General features: G+C 30.4%; 1 protein-coding gene across 1 annotated transcript in view; it reads left to right on the top strand.

Annotated features, from left to right (window-relative positions):
* The first annotated feature begins 1,782 nt into the window (after positions 1 to 1,782).
* Positions 1,783 to 20,415, top strand: part of LOC148307710 (lachesin-like) — a 275,466-nt gene continuing 256,833 nt past the window's right edge. The window contains exon 1 of the mRNA XM_088262956.1: positions 1,783 to 2,108. The gene's annotated coding sequence lies outside the window, so the exon portion shown is untranslated. The remainder of the gene's footprint in view (positions 2,109 to 20,415) is intronic.

Here is a 20,415-nt window from a genome sequence, read left to right as displayed (position 1 = left end):
AAATATATGTAATTCTAGATGTATCCGGCCATTTGTTACTGTGGCTTAGTCTTGTTAATATGAAAAGAAAGAAAATATGATGCGCACGTTTTTTAACATTTTTAATTTCACAACGCTTGAAGCAATGAAAACATAAAAATCTAAGCAATAATAATGCAATTGGAAGCATTGAAAATGTGACGGCAGTGTCAAGAAGCACGCTGTCCGTCATGAGCAATATTTAATTTTCCATGTACAGTTCTTTCATTCAACAGATGGCGCTGCCATTACAGTAAAAAAATATTTGGAAAAAGATGTTTAACCTGTGACAGATTTCATTTACATAACCAAAAACATGCGCGTACTCGAATGCAACGTTTCGTTTAAATTTTAAAGCAAGCGGTGAAAATTTTACGAGATTTAAGATTTTGAACAAACGCACATAAACATTTTATGAATAAAAATAGGTGTTTTCTTAATCTTTATTAAGAAATTTGTATTTGTAAATATAATTTAATTATACTTATCGGCAGTGGCGTGCACAGAGAATTAATAAGGGGAAGCAGTAGAGGTAGGTAGTAAGGTAAGCTAGGTATAACTTGCTATGGTAGGCAGTAGCAGAAATACTTAGTAAGGTAGGGTAGGTACTGGTTGCGTTTTCATATGTCACGCGGGTAAGTTAGGACAGGCACTGCTTTTCTGCCTATATGGAATGCACGCCCCTGCGTATCGGTATGTAATGCTTCAGTAAACCCGTTGTTTGTTGTTAACATACACAACCTCTTCATAAGCCTATTACAGAGCTGTCAAAATAGTCATACCTTCATCGTGCAAACCCTTTAAGCTCATTTTGTAAGTTGTACAAATCATAAATGATGTACCAAAAATAATCAAAGCATATGGGATTTGAAATAGTTCATTAAACTCCTCTCGAATGTACAAAACTTTGTTTGGGCTTTATTTACCTTAGTTTTGAATTAATATGTTTTACCATAAATTTTAATAATACCCTTCATATTATATGATACTCATTTAAAAAAAAGTTCGATGATTGCGGTGTTGTTTATTTTATTTACATACAAATCGACGGCCCCTATGTAAATTACTCTATCTGCAAATCTGTTACTTTACAGGAGAGAGTTTAGAAGATTTTTTAACCTATTTTTATTATTTAATTAATGGTTTTATCTGAAATTCATATATATATATATATATATATATATATATATATATATATATATATATATATATATATATATATGTATATAGATATATATATATATATATAAATATATATATATATATATATATATATATATATATATATATATATATATATATATATATATATATATATATATATATATATATATATATATATATATATATATATATATATATATATATATATATTTATATATATATATATATATATATATATATATATATATATATATATATATATATATATATATATATATATATATATATATATATATACAAAACACGGATAATCCATTTACCTTTCCTTTTTAATAACTCCGAACACTCGCATATTTCAAAACACCTTATTTTCAATTCCTGCACGAAAATGGAGAATATTCATTTAATTTCACGCGTATTTATATGCGAAAATTTTCTAAGCGCGTTCGCGTATACTAATTTAAATTAAACGCCTCGATTTTATGCTATGCCGGCATAAATTTCTTAAAATTTTATTAATCTCATTTAATTTAGAATAAATTAATCTAACTTTTATCACATTGGAAGCTGTAAATCACGACGCATGCGCATTGCGTCTTCAGTCCACACAAAGCATCCGTTGGGGTAGCTTTTCAGTACGCCGACGGCCGCTCGTGTGGATGGACGTCAGTCTGTTGCGTTTTGAAGCCGATTCCGTGTGAGAATTCGACGCGATCTCCGGACCTCACGCGCGCAAGTAATATTATCAAAGTAAAAAAAAAAACGTTAAGGATAATCAGTGTTTTTTTTAAAAGTGTAATTCGTAATAAATAAAGTTAATGTAATTTTTTAATATTAAAAAGTAAGTTAATCTTTTATCTTAAATTGTTGACTGCACTTGCAAAATTCATTGGATTTGATTCGTCAAGATTGGATAGCACTTTCAAGTAAGAATATTTTACTATACGTTTAATTTAAACATTAATTTATTATTATTTGTTGAGAAAAATAAAATATTTTAATTAAATACATAGATTTAGAAAGCGAGTAGTTTTTTTTTTTTTTCAAATGAGTACGTATGGGCTGTGCAAAAAAACATGATTGTAACAATTATAATGCAATTTTCGAACATGGATATAAATGATTTTTTTTTTTATTCAATACTTATCGGCGGAACATAACACATATTTTTTTCTTAAAAGCGGAGCTTTGTTGCGGTATAATATCTTGAACTCTCTTTAAGAGTTAAGAATGAACTCGTTTTTAATTAATTATTAAGACAAATAATATATTTGAATTAAATTTATATATATATATTGTTAATTATACATTAGAAAAACAATTTCCTTATACGTAGAGATGTAACCGGATAATACCAAAGGCTGACTCTTAGATTTCAAGGAAAGACGGACCGAAGGGTTTAATTATCAATTTTACCCCCGTCATTTGAATAATTTATACCTACAATAAAAATTAAAGGGTTTCCAATGAATTAACAGTATACTCGAAAAACTATATAAGTACATATATCGTTCACTCCTTTCAAGAACGTCAATATAAAAACTTGATTTTTCAGAAGAACGTTTTTATAGTTAAAAAATATGACACAATGTATTAAAAATAAATATCAAGCCACTTATTGAACTTTTTACTGTGCAACAGATTTTTTTGGTTAAAATTTGAAGGTTTTTTTTCTCCATTTGAAAAATAACTAGTATATTTATAAAAATAATTAAACAATACCTTTTCTTCGAAATGCAAAAACAACACTTTCTGCCCTGTAGCGGGTTAATATTAAGTAAAAAATAAGCCACTTTTGCTGGGTTATACTACATTTTCTGGGCATTCCGAAAACATGCACAACTGAAAATTGTCGATTTTTAATTTATGACGTTCTTGAAAGGAGTGAGCGATATGCTACAGTGAATTCATTTAAAGTAAAACTACTTGCTACTTTATGTCTTAGAATTTATCCTGCTGAAATCTTTTACATCATACAGTAATAAGTATTGTTACATTTTTTATACGTGCTTATTTTTAAGTACTCTAAAACCTGTTTATTAATTTTAAACAGCTGATATTTTTACTTGTACATTTTTGCTTACCCACCATTTACTTCTTTTTACCCTTATCCACACCTAATTGTGCAAAGGGCACTGCACCGTATTGACGCAGTGTTATTTTGATCGTTACTGACACGAAGGCAAGGTGATCACTCCTGCGCTTTAGGGACCAGTCTGGGCTAGTATGAAATAAATTACCTATTTACTAATCAATATTAACTCTCTATGTCTTATCTGTATATTTTCCGCTCATTATATATGTGTTTTCAACTTCTTATGATAACAAAATCGTTTAAAAAAAAAAATTCGAAACCGGTCTTTTAAAAATAATATGTTTAAAATATAAATATATAAATACATAGATTCTCATTGATTGGTTTCTCTTCTAACTAGCTAACTAACTAACCATCACGACGCTTCCCCGCAGGGGTAGGCAGAGAGAATCGAACGCCACACCACTCTGTCTTTGCAAACATTCTTTGCCTATTCTACATTCATGCATCTCCTCATACATACCCGACGATTATTACGACTCCTGACCCGGCCGCTTTCAAGTATTTGACATACCTGATTGTGCCAAGTTTTCCTCGGTCGTCCTCTGCTTCTTTTTCCAACTACATTCGCTCCATAAATTTGTTTAACCGTTCTTTCTTCACTCATACGCTCCACATGTCCAAACCATCTCAACACACCTTTCTTTATTTTATCGATAATGCTTATCTCAGCCTTACATTCTTTCCTTATTTCATCATTCGAACATCTATCAAACATCGTTTTGCCACACATGCGTCTGAGGGATCGCATTTCGACTGCATTCAGTCTGCTTTCATCCTTTTTTTGCCAACTCCATGCTTCGCTTCCATACATAAGGGTTGGAACCAGAACTCCATTGTGTAGTGCCAGTTTAGCTTCCGCTGATAGATTTTTATTTGCTAAAACTGATTTTAGTGCACCATTCACTCTGTTCCCAGCATTCACTCTCCTTTCTATGTCTTTATCAATCTTTCCATCCCTAGAAAACATACTACCCAAATATATGAAATCATCTACCTGTTCCAAAATCTCCCCATTTACCAATATTTCACACTCAGATCTACATTCATCTCTTTCAAAAACCATGATTTTGGATTTGCTAACATTCATCAATAAATCACTTTCCTTGCACACATTATACACTTTTGTCACCAACGTTTGCAGGTCTTCTTTGCTATCGGCAAGAAGAACAGCGTTGGTTTCTCTTCCTTCGTAGTATAATGATTCGAAAGTTTAACTACTATGGATTGATATTCTGAATTAGATTATGAGGAGATTCAAAACATTTTTTTTCATGTAACATTCTCCTTATCATTAATCGTTCAATTTGTATAATACCACTTAAAAAAACATTATCAAGGAACTTGTGCTAAAAATATCAGGAAGGTCTCTTATTTATGCAAAAATAACATTATACTATGTGTTTACTCTTCTATGAACTTTTTAACAACCTACTTAGTTACATACATATCGCTCACTTCTTTCAACGAAGTCATATCGCTCACTCCTTTCAAGAACGTCCTAAATCAAAAAACTTGATTTTTCAGGAGAACGTTTTTAATGTTAAAAAATATAATACAATGTATTAAAAATAAATATCAAGCCACTTATTGAACTTTTTACTGTGTATCTGATCTTTTTAGGTAAGACCTGAAGGTTATTTCTCCATTTGAAAAACATTTAGTTTATGTAAATAAAAAATTAAACAATGCATTTTCTTCAAAATGCAAAAACAACACTTTCTGCCCTGTAGCGGGTAAATATTATGTTAAAAATATGCCGGTTTTGCTGGGATATAGTACATTTTCTGGGTATTCTGAAAACACGTGCAACTGAAAATTGACAATTTTTGATTTATGACGTTCTTGAAAGGAGTGAGTGAAATATGACTTTTTTGATATATCAAAAAACTTGATTTTTCAAGAGGTCGTAATAAAATGTATTAAAAATAAATATCAAGGCATTTTTTGAACTTTTTACTGTGCAACAGATTTTTTAGGTAAAACCCGAATGTCTTTTCTCCTTTTAAAATATATTAAGTTTATTATAAAAAAATAAACAATATCTTCTCTTCAAAATGCAAAAAAACAACACTTTCTGCCCTGTAGCGGGTGAATATTAAGTTCAAAATATGCCGCTTTTGCTGGGATATAGTATATTTTCTAGGCATTCCGAAAACATGAACAACTGAAAACTGATGATTTTTGATATTTGACGTTGTTAAAAAGAGTGAGCGATATGTGTAAACTTGTAAGTAAACGGCTACATATCGTCAGTTTATTTTAAGATTAATCTAACTTCATATGAATGTTTAAAAATCGGAACCTTTTGAAAGTAAAAGAATGATATTGTGTATCTCACTGTTATTTTACGATAAAGTAGAATTTTCATTAAAGAATATAGGATTTAATTAACTACACATTTGAAAAGGTATGTTCGATTACATTTATTGTATAAAAAAATCATAATAGCCGATTATTTTACTCATTATTTTCAATTGCCGAATTTGATAGCGATTATGTTATTTTGCTTCATTCCACGTTTGTAATTTAGATAATTATTACCAATATCGTTGAAAAATCTCACTATTAAGTGATTCCGCTCTCAGCACAAAATACTTGAAATAGTAAAGTCTACGCCACGCAGTTATGCAATTCAACAGTTGATAGCTAGTTGTGTCTAATAAAACCTATAAAAATATCTTAAATACATGTTTAATATGTTTGTAATCAAATGAATATTTAAGCTTTTACATTTTTTCCCTTTGAAACACCTTACTCCTGTATTCTTTTCTGCCCTTATGAATAATGCACATTTCATTATAATGTCTAAGACTTACAATAAATAAATAATTATGTTCACATTTATCCCATTCTCCGCGCATTCGTGCACTTTCCCTATTTGATAAAAACATCACATCCTACTTTTATGCTTCTGCAAACATTGCAGCAAGGAATATTAAACGATTTATTATTTGAAATTACGCTTTTATTACTAACATTTTGCGAGTATACTATCGCTCTCGCTTCTTAAAGCAAATATTTACTTCCTTTTTTGTATACAAAGCCATTTTTTGTATTTATTTTAATAATTTAAGCTTATCGAAATTTCATCCTTTTTCCCGCATAAAAAAATGATATTTTCTCAATTGCCAATTTTGTTTTTTTGCACAGTGAACGAAAATTGTAGAAAAATATTTTTAATGCATAATTATTGTTACATTATTTTTTTTCGTTTAAGATACCATAATATCGAACAAACTAGTTTGAGACAGAAAGTCATATTGTTTTTCTTATTTTTTTAACTCTTATCCGTACACAATGGTGCATACTACCTACATTGTATCGACTCAGTATATCTTGACCGTCAAGAACATAAAGGTAATGGGATCATTTCTGCGCTTCAGGCACAAATCCAGGGCGATTTATATAACCAAACAAAATAATTTATTACTTAAAAAATAACCAAAAATATTTAAATTATTTTGTTTGGTTATATAAAAAATACGTTTAAAAAAGTTTATATAGAGTTCTACATAGACGAAGACCGAGAAAAACTTGTAATGATCAGGCATTTCAAATACTTGGGTGTAATATAAGATGAAAGAATTAGAAGTTAAACATGATAATCATTCAACAAAGTAAGAATATACAGTATTTATTTATAAATAAAACACTTATTTTTACCACTTGAGTATTTTGAAAACACTTGTTTTTTTACCACTTGAGTTTATTTCATGACGACTAGTTTTGGAAGCTAAGCTTTCATCTTCAGGTCTAAATGTAACTATGTTTACATTTAGACCTGAAGGTGGAAGCTAAGTTTCCGAAACTAGCCGTCATAAAATAAACTCAAGTGGTAAAAAAACAAGTGTTTTCTTTAATAATTTCAACATGTCTAACTACAAAGTAAATGCCGAAACAATAAATAAAATAATTCAAAATGATTTTCTTAACAAAATATTAGGAAACGAATAGTTTTTTTTGTTTTTGTTTTGCATTGTTTATTTTTGCATTAATTTCATTGTACTCGCTGACTAGCATAAAATAATTATTTTTACTACCGAAAATAATGGAATGTATCATTACATATGTACATCAGTTACGTAAACATATTCTCGTTAAAAATAACGAGTCGTTTATTCTGCAAAACACGTTAATTAATCACTGGCGCGTATTTCTGCTCGGTTGACACATAAATATGAGCTCCGGAAGAAAGAAAACACAAAACTGAAACGGAATAACTGTTTCGGGGACAGAAATACGGAGCGCAATAGAAAAGGAGACACGCCAAAATAACTGTCGTATAGTAACTCACTGAACCCCGTAATAACTTATAACTTTTGTCTCGATATAGTGGATAAAAAGTGGACTAAGAGAATTGGATGCTGTTGCCTTGCCCACTCGGGTTGCATACTAGTATTCAGTGGCGTGCACAAATAATTAATTAGGGTAGGAAGTAAAGGTTGGCAGTAAGGTAAAGTAGGTACTACTTATTTCTTGAAGAATATGGAAGTCTGGGCATTTACGAGGCTGACCGTCATTGACTGGTTTACGTGATCACTTTACAATTTACTATTTTGTTTTTCGTAAATGCCCAGACTTCCATATTCTTCTTCATCTTTGATGAGATGTCAAAAAATAATATGAAAATAACTCCTGTAATTGGAGATAATCCAGATTTTTTAATAAGTATTTAGACACACTCAAAATGTTGTAGGTACTCCTTACTGATAGATACTGGTTGCGTTTTTATATGTGATGCGGGTACATTACGATAGATATAAATTTCTTCCCATATGGAATGCAAGCCTCTTCCAGTAGTCTTACAAAATATACAATCCTATAGGAATTTATAAGTCTCTTTAAATAGATTTCATAATACTTTCCATAATTTTAGATTTTTTTTTCGTAAAATATAATTATCATATTCTTCTACTGCCACTACTACTATTACGCTGTTTATCTACCTAATCTGCTAAATTATTACCACAGTTAATTTATTATTTAAACAACAGATTCTTAAATTTAACAATGCCCATTAAATTTTGATTAATTCAGGTTTAATCAATGGAAACAGTATTTTTGTGTCCAAAAATGTACGGCTGATATTTAATTCATATGTAACTTGTAGAACAGTGGGTTCGAACCCAGAAACTGTAAGAGTTTGCGATCGTGCTATGGGATCACAACCCGACATAAATATATGTATATCACAAGAAAATAAGAATATCTATATTACTCATTTCCTGTAATTCAACAACTATTTTTAAAATAATAAAAAAACGTAACACGATAATGTGCCCAATCTGCTGAATTATTACCTCGTATAATTCATTTTTTATTCAACAGATCGTAGAATTTAACAACGCCCAATTAATAATAATTCATTCCGGTTTGATTAACGGTTAACTCTCAACAAGAAAATAAGAATATCTATATGACTCATTTCCCGTAATTCAATAACTATTTAAAAAAAAAACGTAACTGGGCACGATAATGTGCCCAATCTGCTGAATTATTACCTCGTATAATTCATTATTTATACAACAGATCGTAGAATTTAACAACGCCCTATTAATAATAATTCATTCGGGTTTGATTAACGGTTAACTCTCAAAACATACATTCATGTGTATTGGTACCATAAATTCAAAATTAACTAAGTAACCATTTCAAGCAACCTAAATAATGATGTAATTAACCATTGTATACAATCTACTGTACATTATAAACGTATTGGGGCTTCAATGTTTGTTTTGTGTTAAACCCTCAATATTAACAACTATACAAGGCTTTGATTTACCAAGGGCTCGTGCTGAATTATTTACAGTAAATATTGGATATAAATATTTTTTTATTTTTTCATAAGACGTCAAGATAATTAGTTATACAAATAAAATGTGAGATTATCTTTTTTTTTAATTAATTTTTGAATGGATACCCATTATTATCCATACTTAAAATAGTAAATATGCGTATATTATATAAACGCTAAAAAATGCTTGTCAAATTTACATTTTTTATTTGAAAATATAACTTATGTGAGAAATATCCTCTAGGTTTCTTACTAACCTATTGAAAAATTATTTTCTCGATCTGGTCTATAAAAAATAAGTTCATTTAACTCTGCTCTTACAAAATTGAAAAAAAATAACCCAGGAGTCAATTCAAAATTATGTAATATAATTTTCTTTGGAATGATAAATGATATCCTTGTTATCATCTTTTGTAATTTAGGTTCTTTTAAATGTTCAAGTACTATCTACCCTCTGATTGCAAACAGCTATAAGTAGGTATATAGCATCAAACGTTTTGATCAATATCGCTATACTGTTTTTGGTCGGCTGCAAGATATAACTTTTTAACAATAAGCCCGACAATGTAGTTATTTCTTTTCTGTACATGACGTTTAAATAAATAAATATCGAGTAGGTACTTTTAATTTCATAATACTTTTAGAATAAACGTGTATTTGTATTCACACACACATACATATAAATATATATATATATATATATATATATATATATATATATATATATATATATATATATATATATATATATATATATATATATATATATATATATATATATATATATATATATATATATATATATATATATATATATATATATATATTCGCACATATATATATATATATATATGTGCGAAGATACACCCCGGTAGTGGGTTGCAGCTCTCGTTTCGCTTTTGATGTCAAGTATCGTTGTGGCATAAATATACATTATGAGTCGTACACGCTATACGTTACAATCTTAAGACCGTATTCGGATTGCGTTACAACTGCGGTTTAATATACTGCCGCTGTATTTGACGCCATGAAACACTTAAGTATGAAACTATCAACCCTTGTCACATTATGCCACCCCTCAGCAGCAGCCGTCGCTGCCTTTTGGTCAGGAGTCCCAACTTGGGAATTTGAAAATCCATTACCTGTTTAAAAAGTTCCCCTGTCCAAACTATTCAGTGACGTACGTTTTATTTGTGTGTGGACAAAAAAAACTTTTTTCATTTCCCTCGGGTCTTTTCAGCAAAACTTTGACGCCGCAAAATTAATCGCAAAAAAAAACTATTTTTAAGAAACGTTGCGATTTGTGTTATTCTTCAAATCGATTCAAAACCTTTATTCAATAAATTCAGATAAACATATTCCCATGTTATTGTTGAGATTTTATAACTTTCGTCGAGTTTTTGTGTTTTGCGTCTTTCGAAATTTTCGCAGTAAAACAAATTCGAATAATGTATTTCATGTCTTAATACAAAACTTCCAATGTTGGAGAATAATAACGTTATCAAAAAGCACCTTCGAGTACTTTAATAAATCAATATTTTACAAAATAAGTTTTGAAAATATTCCATCTTTCTCTTCTTGGTTCCATCCCAACTTATCGTCTTTGTAGACTGATGGAGTCAGCTTTCCTCGTCATCAGGTTGTAGGTCCTTCTATCAAATATTACGTCACCTAGGCAATGCCTTCGAATTATGTCATCTTTCTGCAGCATCCATGAATTTTTTGATCTTCCTCTAGATGTCTATCGAGGAAGATCCATGGCAATCGCTTGGTTTACAATATGTTCAGGTTCTCAACGTTCTATGTGCCCATACCATCTCGATTGCCTTTCCTCTATCTTAGGTACTATTGATATCAGTTACACCTGGGTTTCCACGAATGCGTGAACTCTTTATTTTATCTCTAAGGGACACTTCAGCTGACCATCTAAGCATTTGCATTTCAGCATCGTGTAAACATAACATTGTTTATTATAACAAAATCAATCCTATTTTTTTTTGACATCTCATCAAATATGAAGAAGAATGTGGAAGTCTGGGCATTTACGAGGCTGATGAAAAATAATATGAAAATAACTCCTGTAATTGGAAAAAATCCAAATTTTGTGAACAAGTATTTGGACACACTCAAAATGTTGGAAAATCTATCGTTATTTTACAATAAAAATAGTTTTTGATCATAAGTTCCTAATTTAATATACAATTTAATAAAACGAACATAATCTCTTTTAATAAATTGACAAGTTAAGTTAGCATATCTTTCAGTCACTCACCTTTTGCTCGCTTAGGGAAATTTCACGATCTACTTTGAAAATTTCCTCGTAAAACGTATTGCTCGTAAATTAATATTTGATAATAAATAAATTCTTTGAATACCCAAATCATCGGATATCTTGAGCCAAACGTGGATTATGAGGAAGTTAGCAAAAATATTGGTAGAAAAAAGTGTTTTAAAACTTTTCTCATTTCTCGATTAGTTTGCTCATTTCGAACTCAAGAGATTATCGGAGAAATATCCTTCATATAAGAATTTGATCTTAACGAAAGTTGAGATGAAATTACTGTTATTGACTAGTTACTTTTAACGGATGAAAATTATTTATTTTTTTATCTGACACTAACTATTTACTGTTTTCTCATAAATCAGTCAGTATTAATTTTTTGGAATTTAAAACACTTTATTTTTTTTTACGTTAACAATAACGAAATATGTAAATATATTATTAATTATTATTTGACCATATTCGTTTTCTATGTGGAGTAAATGGAGTCCATTAACTGTATCCAGGCTTTTCTGTCAGCCACCAGATCCCTTACATCGTCCCTAGTTAGGTTTGCGTCCCAAAGTTCAGACGAGAACTGCCGACGACTTGTCAGCAGAGGTTTAATGCCTTGTAAAAGGGGCAAGCTTGATTAAGGCTCTCGGGAGGCATGCGGTGTATATGGCCAAGCCAACTGAATCGCTTTTTCTTGACGACAGTTGTAACCTAGATTTGCTGCGCCCTGCGCCTTATCTCTTCATCCCTTACAAACTCAAATCACCACAGGCCTAAAATTATTCGCAGACACCTATTCTCAAAGCTTAGAACACGGCTGCTCTGGGCCCTTGTAAAGTGTCATGTTTTACAGCCGTATAAGATAAAAGAAGGAATGCAGGCATTGTATAGGCAGCATTTGGTCTTCACTGATTATAAATCCGATTTCCAGATAGCCTTCATACTATTGAATGCGGACCTTGCAATTCCTAAGCGCACTCCCAGTTCCTTTTGAAAGCTACCATTTTCAGTTATGTATGCAAATATAACTCGAATATAGGTGGACGTTATAATTAAGTTATCATAAAAATCAAAGTGTTTTTAAGTACGAAAAGTGTATCCAAAAAATTCATCACCCCCAGCCTCTTACCCCATGGTAAAAAGCACCATTTTTGTAAAATACTAACTCAAAAGCGCTTACACGGACGTAAATTATGATATGGTATGATTGATTTCTTCGATCTCTGAAGAATTTGTATAAAAAAGTGTGATTTTTATTTGGTTACCTTGATTGAAATTTTGCGTTGATAGACTTGTAAAGATTCATTAATATAATAAAAGGTATCGTGTCTGCGCCGCCGGAGCAATATGGAAACCCATCAATCATTGCGAGAGTCTGCGACGGCCATTGTTCCGAAACAATCCATTAGGAGACATGTCCAGATTTATGTATTTCGTTCTACCTCCAACAAAAATACACAAATCAGTTTTATGAAGCCAATTCCTGAGCCATACAAATGACGTAGCTTTATCAATTTCATGTCCACTTGTAAAAAAATAAAATGGTACAATCTGTTTGTACTTGCGATTAATCTCTCTTATTTTATAGATTTCTATAAGTTAAATACATATCACAGTAATTTTATCCTATTCATCCGAAAGTTTATTGAATATGTGCATATTTTGATTCGTATTTGGAAAAGCAGAACGGGGTCGGCTGAAGGCGTTTGAGATGTGGTGCTACAGGCGCATGTTGGAGTTGGACCTTTTAAAAAATATATTTGCAAGTGGTGGGAATCAAACCCACGACGCCAGTTTTACTTGTTGGGTAGACGTAAATAAGATAATAAATAAAGAACCAAATTCGTGAAGTTGTTTTAATATTCGAAATTTTATAACTGAATGAAAACAACAACAAAACTCAATTAAATTTTTTAACTAAAAGTAACATCAATTTTACCATACATTTATTTTTAAGTTATACTCGTTTAAATCCTTGATATTATGTGTCCTTAGAAAAACAGGAGAAAAAAGAATATTCACATGAAATTTTCCTGATCATATTTCATAACGAATGTTGGTTTATACTTGAGATATTTTCTGTCGACACGTTCAGTCAGCAGTGATTTGTTTAACCATCCACCAAAATGCCGTTAGTTGAAAACATAAAAAATACAAAAAGAAATGTCGCACGTCAGTTAAACGTAATCTGGTTTAAGACTCATAATCTCTCCTTAAACTGAGCCATAATAGAATCGTTCCACGTACCGATTTTAACGTATAGTTTTGTTTATTAATCTAAATACGACCAAGGTTTTCCACGAGAAAGCTCGTGAAATACAATTTCACGCTGCTGTGAATGTGAACAGGATATTTCATAATAACAATGTAATCTCAAAGAGTATTTAATAAAGTTAGATAACAACAAGGATTTCTAAAGATAAAAGCAGCACATAAGGGAAGTCCTGGGGCAATCCGGGATACGTTATTTTGTGAACTTAGAAGATTTTTCTAGATAGACTTCATGAATAACATAATTAAAGACCACTCTTATATGTTTCAGTACATAATCACGGGTTTATTCACCATGTATGAGATGGAGTTTCCTACAATATATTTTATAAATAAAACATCTACAACGACTATGTAGTTTTTTTCTACTGTTATTTCATTCCACCATTGACTGGGTTTGATCGTTACCAAGATCAGACTGGTGAAAGATTAAACAAAATCGTTGTCAAAATGTTGCAAAACAAGGCAGGGGTTGATAATTTTTGTATAATTTTTCCGACAAAATAAAATTAAATTGTTTAGTACAATCATAATAAAATTAAAATACTAATAAAATTTTGATTACTATTATCATTCCACCAAGTTACCGAGTTTCATCATTACCAACATCATTAGACTGGTGGGTAGCTAGAAAGCTAGAAGCATGATTTTATATGTTTTTTCTTATTAAAGATATTTCATTAGATGTCTCTAGCGAAGTTCTAGTGATTCAAGAACAAGGTTTCTAAATTAGTTCATATATACAGAACTTCTAAGAATTTGAGTAGTGTGGTTGTCAATAATGGGTAGAATCGGTGAATGTTACACGTGTGTAAAGTGATCACTTAAACCAGCCTATGACGGTCGTCAGCCCCGTAAATGCCCAAACTTCCATATTCTTCTTCATCTTTGATGAGATGTCAAAAAATAATAATGATATTTCGATTTAATAAATTAAATTAAATAATTTTTGCATAAAAATAATTATTTCACCAATGTCAACTTTAAAACTTTAATTAAAATACGAGTGTGTGTGTGTGTGTGTATTTTAAAATTAGCTTTTTTTAGTGATTTTAAAATACACTTTCATATTTTATCAATATTTGTACGCTGAAATTTTGATTAATACAAAACAATTTTGTCGTATATTTCATGGTCTGAAAATGAAAATGGAAACTATAAATCATTCACACAGTACAATATTATGCGAATATCAGTAGCCCATGCTGGGAACGGTTCACATTGATTTTTTTATAGACGTTTCGAAAAATATACATAAAAATACATGAAAGTAAAGTCATCGTGTGTTTTATTTGAAAATGTATGTATCATATGCTGGGATCATTTAAACAATCTGGTAAAAATATGAGATGCGCCACTGAAGCTGCTACATCATTAAAATCTCTTTTCAAGATTGATCTTGATAAATATATGCTGTTTAATATTGCACCTTCTTTAAGTATTATTTTTTAAATCGTGCATATATTACTACTTTTTACAGAATTTTTAACATACTTATATGTTGAAATACACTCAACATCTTTTATTAACTTTTTTATAAAAGTTAATTTAAACTTAATATGAAGCTTTTATAAAGAGAGAAATGTACTATTTTACATCTTAGAATCAATATCAATATACAAATCGACCAAAATAAACAAGTATGTAATATTGGTCAAAATTTAGACTTCATAGAGCTGTTTAAAATAAGACAGAAAGTGCTTGTTCAATAGTATTGTTTTAAAAATACATATAAAAATTTTGGAGTATGAATGTTAAAAAAATTATTTCCACAGTACATATGAGAATGAAACATGTAATTGATGCAAATAAAGAAAGAAAAGGAAGGTGAATCAGGTAAAGAGTTGAGGGAGAAGAGGTAGAGTAAACTAAGGATGAACGATATGACATTTCAAGGATAGATATTTCTTACCTTCCTTGAAATATTTCAAGCGTTTCCTAAAAGTCATCAGAGATTGTGCATTTTTCACATGAAAAATGATTCATTCTTTAGTCTGGCCGCTTGTACAGAAAAATAATTACTAAAGAATGATGCGCTACTAATCTCTTTCATGACTCAGTATTGTAAACTTTTTATCGCCATTTTTACAATATTAACGTGTTTTTATTGAAATATATTTCAACTATTTTTAATAAGTGTTACCATATGCTTATATAATAAAATGAACTTAATTATTATGTAGGAAAAATATCAATCAAATTATTTATTTAACCTCTTAAGAAATATCCTTCTTGCAATTATGTATGCAAAAAAGTGATGATTTTTATATTTATACAGAAATATAACCGATATTTTGGTACACTTTACTTTGTTGAAGTATTTTTTTCACGAAATTAATTGCGTATTCAATAAATTTTAGTTGACCCTATTTTATAGGCTTAACAGCCAGCTAAGTCAACCGTAATTTATCAAAAATGGTCTAAATTATCGATGGTATCTCTATTAACTCCCTGAATCATCGGCTTACTATGGGTAAATCTCTATTAATGGCTGCATATTAGTTGAGTTTGACGCTTTTACGCTTTTATCTTCTTCTTCTTTTAACTATCAACCGAACCCGAAGAATGTCGGTGAATAATGGTTGAGTGGGAAATACAATGCCTGAACGTTTTCTGAAAATGACTTGACATTGCTCCGTGTCTGCCGACTGTACTGATTGGGGTTGTAGAGGCGGCCATGTACCAACCACCGCCGGGTGGAAATCGGATCTAGTTGACTAGTTGAAGTAACTAACTACTAATCCTTTTCACTGTCTATATAAAGGCACTTCTAAAAGCTCAGCTGTGATTTTCCGAAGTACAATTTATTTAGATTAGAAGTGACAAGGATATGGAAAGTTTCTAAACGTAAATATAAAGTAAAATCATGAGACAATTTTATTCGACATTTTCATATAACTTTCGATAATTACTTCATACAAAAATGGCTATGCAATAGTGGTTTTTCAGGATGCAGAGAGTATTTTTATCAGATCCGGGAATGCGGTTGGGAGCTTTCATCCGTACCCAATTGTACACTGTACCAATACACAATAGAAGCGACAATCCGCAGAATGTATTTATAGATAATATAATATTAATCTTAAAATGTTTACTTGTATTATATATACATAGACTCAAAGTCATAAGGCAAAACGAACATATGGCTCATCTTAAAAAAACAATAACATTTCTCAAGTAAACTTTATTTAACCATCGATAGCTTATTTACCGATATTGGTGGATACTTTTAAGCTAAGAGCTACTCGTAATACTATTATAAAATAAAAATTCAAACTTGAAAAAGATTTCGTATTTGTTGCAAATTTTTAGTTGTTTTATTTCGTTAAAGATAACGAACTAAAAACCTACCATCATGCCGCTTCCCCGTAAAGGTAGGCAAAGATAATTGAACGACACATCACTCCGTGCTTGCAAACATTCTTCGCTTATTCTAGATTTATACATCTCCCAAAACACTGATTATTCTCTCGATAGAGATATCAGTAATAAATACGCATACTAAATCTAGGTACTAAATTTCTTAGATGCCTCAATTTTAGAGGTTAAAAAGTTTAACGCTTCAAAAAGTGATATTTCTGTGAAGTTAATACTTGTACATAACATATAACGAGCTTAGATGTGGTGCATTTTTAGCAACAGATATAATCAGTCGGAATGCTTTATTTTCCACATGTATTTCACCTTGTATGCGATATTTTCACGCGTTCCCGAACAATTCGTATCCGCTGTGAAATGTCTTCAAAGAAATTCCCAGACTATAAAAATGTAGTTCCTCGAATGGCCGTAGTCAGCCCTTTGTGCCGATATATCTTTTAACTTTAAAATAGCTACTCTGCATGATGCGGCAATACAGTCTCTCCTACTACAGTATGGCTAAGTTGCAGCATAACGGCATAATAAAATCATTATGTGTTATAAATCCAGCTGCTTTAATCTAGCAAGTATACAGTCAGGCAATATAAAAACTCGTTTACCGTCTAATGTTTTGTAAACACTTTGTCATTGTATATGTTTATAAACGTAGATTACATTACATGCTAAAAATAATTTACATTCTATTAGATCATTTGTAAATTTACAGTTTTTGCAGTTTTTCCTTTAAAAAAATATAATTTACGTTTTTTATAATATTTTTTTTATATATGGTAAATGTATCGTCCAGTTATTCCTTAAAATTGTAAAACTTTTTTTTTTTTTTAATTTTCATTGTTCATGTTTACAAACGTAGAAAACACCGCATGTTAAAAATACTTTACTTTCAATGAGATCGTTTGTAAATTTAACATATTGTTTAGTTATTTCTTTCAAATTGTAATACATATATGTTTTTGGTAAATAACTTGTCATTGGAAGACGTTTTATGATGTTCAAATGGTGATATATGAGAAAAATGCAAGACTGAGAGATAAGCACTATCGTTCAAAGGATGTTTGAATGTAGAAGTGGCGAAGATTGTTTTCAAAAACAGATTGGTAAGGCGTTCTATTCATCTGCCTCTCTCTGCGGGGAGCATCGTAATGGTTTATTCGTTTAAAAACACTACATATAGATAATCTGTGAAATGAACTTTTATTGAACGCTGTCCCTCCGTATTCCCCGATTTGATACAGCATCTTGGCTTTCTGACAGACCTTCTCTTGCAAAGCAATTTTTTTAACTAAGTCGTAAAATTTATTGAAAATATGAAATAAAATTGTATCATGATTTTACTATGAATTTACATTTAAAATCTTTTGATATCACTTTCACTGCCAATCAAAATTAAAACAAGTTTGTAAATTTACCAACAATTTTTGTAGAACGACTCCGGTGTAGGCAGTGAAAGGGATGAGTATTTAGTTAGTTTTGTTAGTCAGCTAGATCCAATCCCGACCCGACGTTGGCCGAAAATATATGTGAAATGTGAAATGAAATACATGTGAAATGAACCCAAGTTTCCTTATATTTCTGACAATATTTTATCACCTTTTTTGCCAATAACCTGAAACATGAATTCAATACTAAATGGACTTGTAGTTATACATTAGTGTGAAACATAAAAAAGTCTTGTCATATTCGATTATTATGACAATTTACACGGTCCTATCCATCTTTCCCCTTCTCTTTAGCCTTCATCCCTTCCACATCCCACCCCTTCATTCTCTGATTGGCTCCTCCGATATCTTGTAGGGGAAAAGCGAAGAATTCACCATTTTTCTATACTTCCTGCTAAAACAATATATCGTTTTCTAGATATACTTGAATAAATGCTGTCACTAAAGTGTTATATTCATTTATTGAAGTTAAATTACATAACACAATTTATTCCCTATATTGGAAAAAAATATATCGAAAAACTAAAAGGATTCTAACCTTAAGACAAAAAAAAGAGTTTCACCGATGTTTCAAAAACCGTACTGAGTTAAAAAAATGACGCAGTATGCATCGAAACACGCGTTATGATTTATGTGACCATACGTCCCGTTTTGAACGGGACCGTCCCGTTTTTAGACAGCCTGTCCCGTATAAAACAAAATATTTTTTTCATATTTTTATTATTTATTCCTTTTATTTTCTTTATCAACATTCATTTTTTTTATTAATACATAAAACTATGAAAAAATGTGTGTTTTCTTGAATATACATACTATTATGTAAACATTGGTAGATGTCCCGTTTTGAGGACAAAAATAAATGGTCACGTTAGTTATGATAGATTTCAAGAAATAGTGGTATTTTTCAAGTAAAATTTAAATTGAAAATTGGATAGATATAACGACAAAGTGACTGCCGAATCAATTAACGAAATTTAATTCTTTTATTTACATCTAACGCTAATATTACTTAACAAATATAATATTTTCGTTCTTTCTCACAAATCTTCATCTCCATCCAATGGTGCATATGGCACTGCATCATATAAAAGCAGTGTTATCTTGAGTGTTAACTCATAAGGGAAATCAGCCCTCCGCTTCAGGTACCAGTCCAGGTCAATATTGAATAAATGTTAGAGTGAAATAATCACTTTTATTTATTTGAACTCCTCCCCTAGGAATCAAACCCGGGACCTCCAGTATGGAAGCCGAACGAACTGACTATTACACTACGGAGGCAGACGATAAAAAATACAATATTTGAAACGATATACGAATATTTTATTTATTGTTTCAGAATCCAATTTGTGATAAGACATAATGAAATTGTATTGAAAAAAAACCTATTTTTTACCACATGAGTTAAACTTATTTTATTTTATAATAAAATAACATTAATAAAAATATAAAATATAATAAAATAAATATAACTCAAGCTGTAAATAACAAGTGTTTTTTTACAATTACGATAAACGAATATGATATAGAAAATTCAAAAAGGGAAAATAGCATTTTTTATTTGGTCTTATTTATTTTCCTAACATTGTGATAAACAATCACAATCTTTGGCGAACGCCTCCAACAAAAATGGTCTAAAACTTCATTGGGGGAAAAGAAATGTAATAGTATCGCGAACACTTTATTTGTGGTGTTGTCTACTATGTTTGACAGAAGATCTGATGAATTCTGGGGATCGTCACGGGTAAATAGAGAGGAGTTTATTTTATTATAAAACATCTTTCTTTGTTTTCTCGGAATGAGGAAAACCGGGTTTGTTGGCCGATAAAAATAATATATTTTGTTGGTAAGCCGATATTACCTTCGTGTGGCTTACAGTTTGTTGATTCGATGTAAAAATATTTCTCAAAAAGACGTTTGTTTTTGATTTTTTTACTTTTGCAAATATGGTTTAAATACATGTGAAACCAGTGAACTTAAA

Source organism: Brachycentrus maculatus, unplaced genomic scaffold, assembly GCF_059751285.1.
Source record: "Brachycentrus maculatus isolate JH-2025_06_01 unplaced genomic scaffold, ASM5975128v1 h1tg000194l, whole genome shotgun sequence".
NCBI classification, from domain to species: Eukaryota; Metazoa; Arthropoda; class Insecta; order Trichoptera; family Brachycentridae; genus Brachycentrus; species Brachycentrus maculatus.
This window is presented reverse-complemented; position numbering and strand designations above follow the sequence as displayed.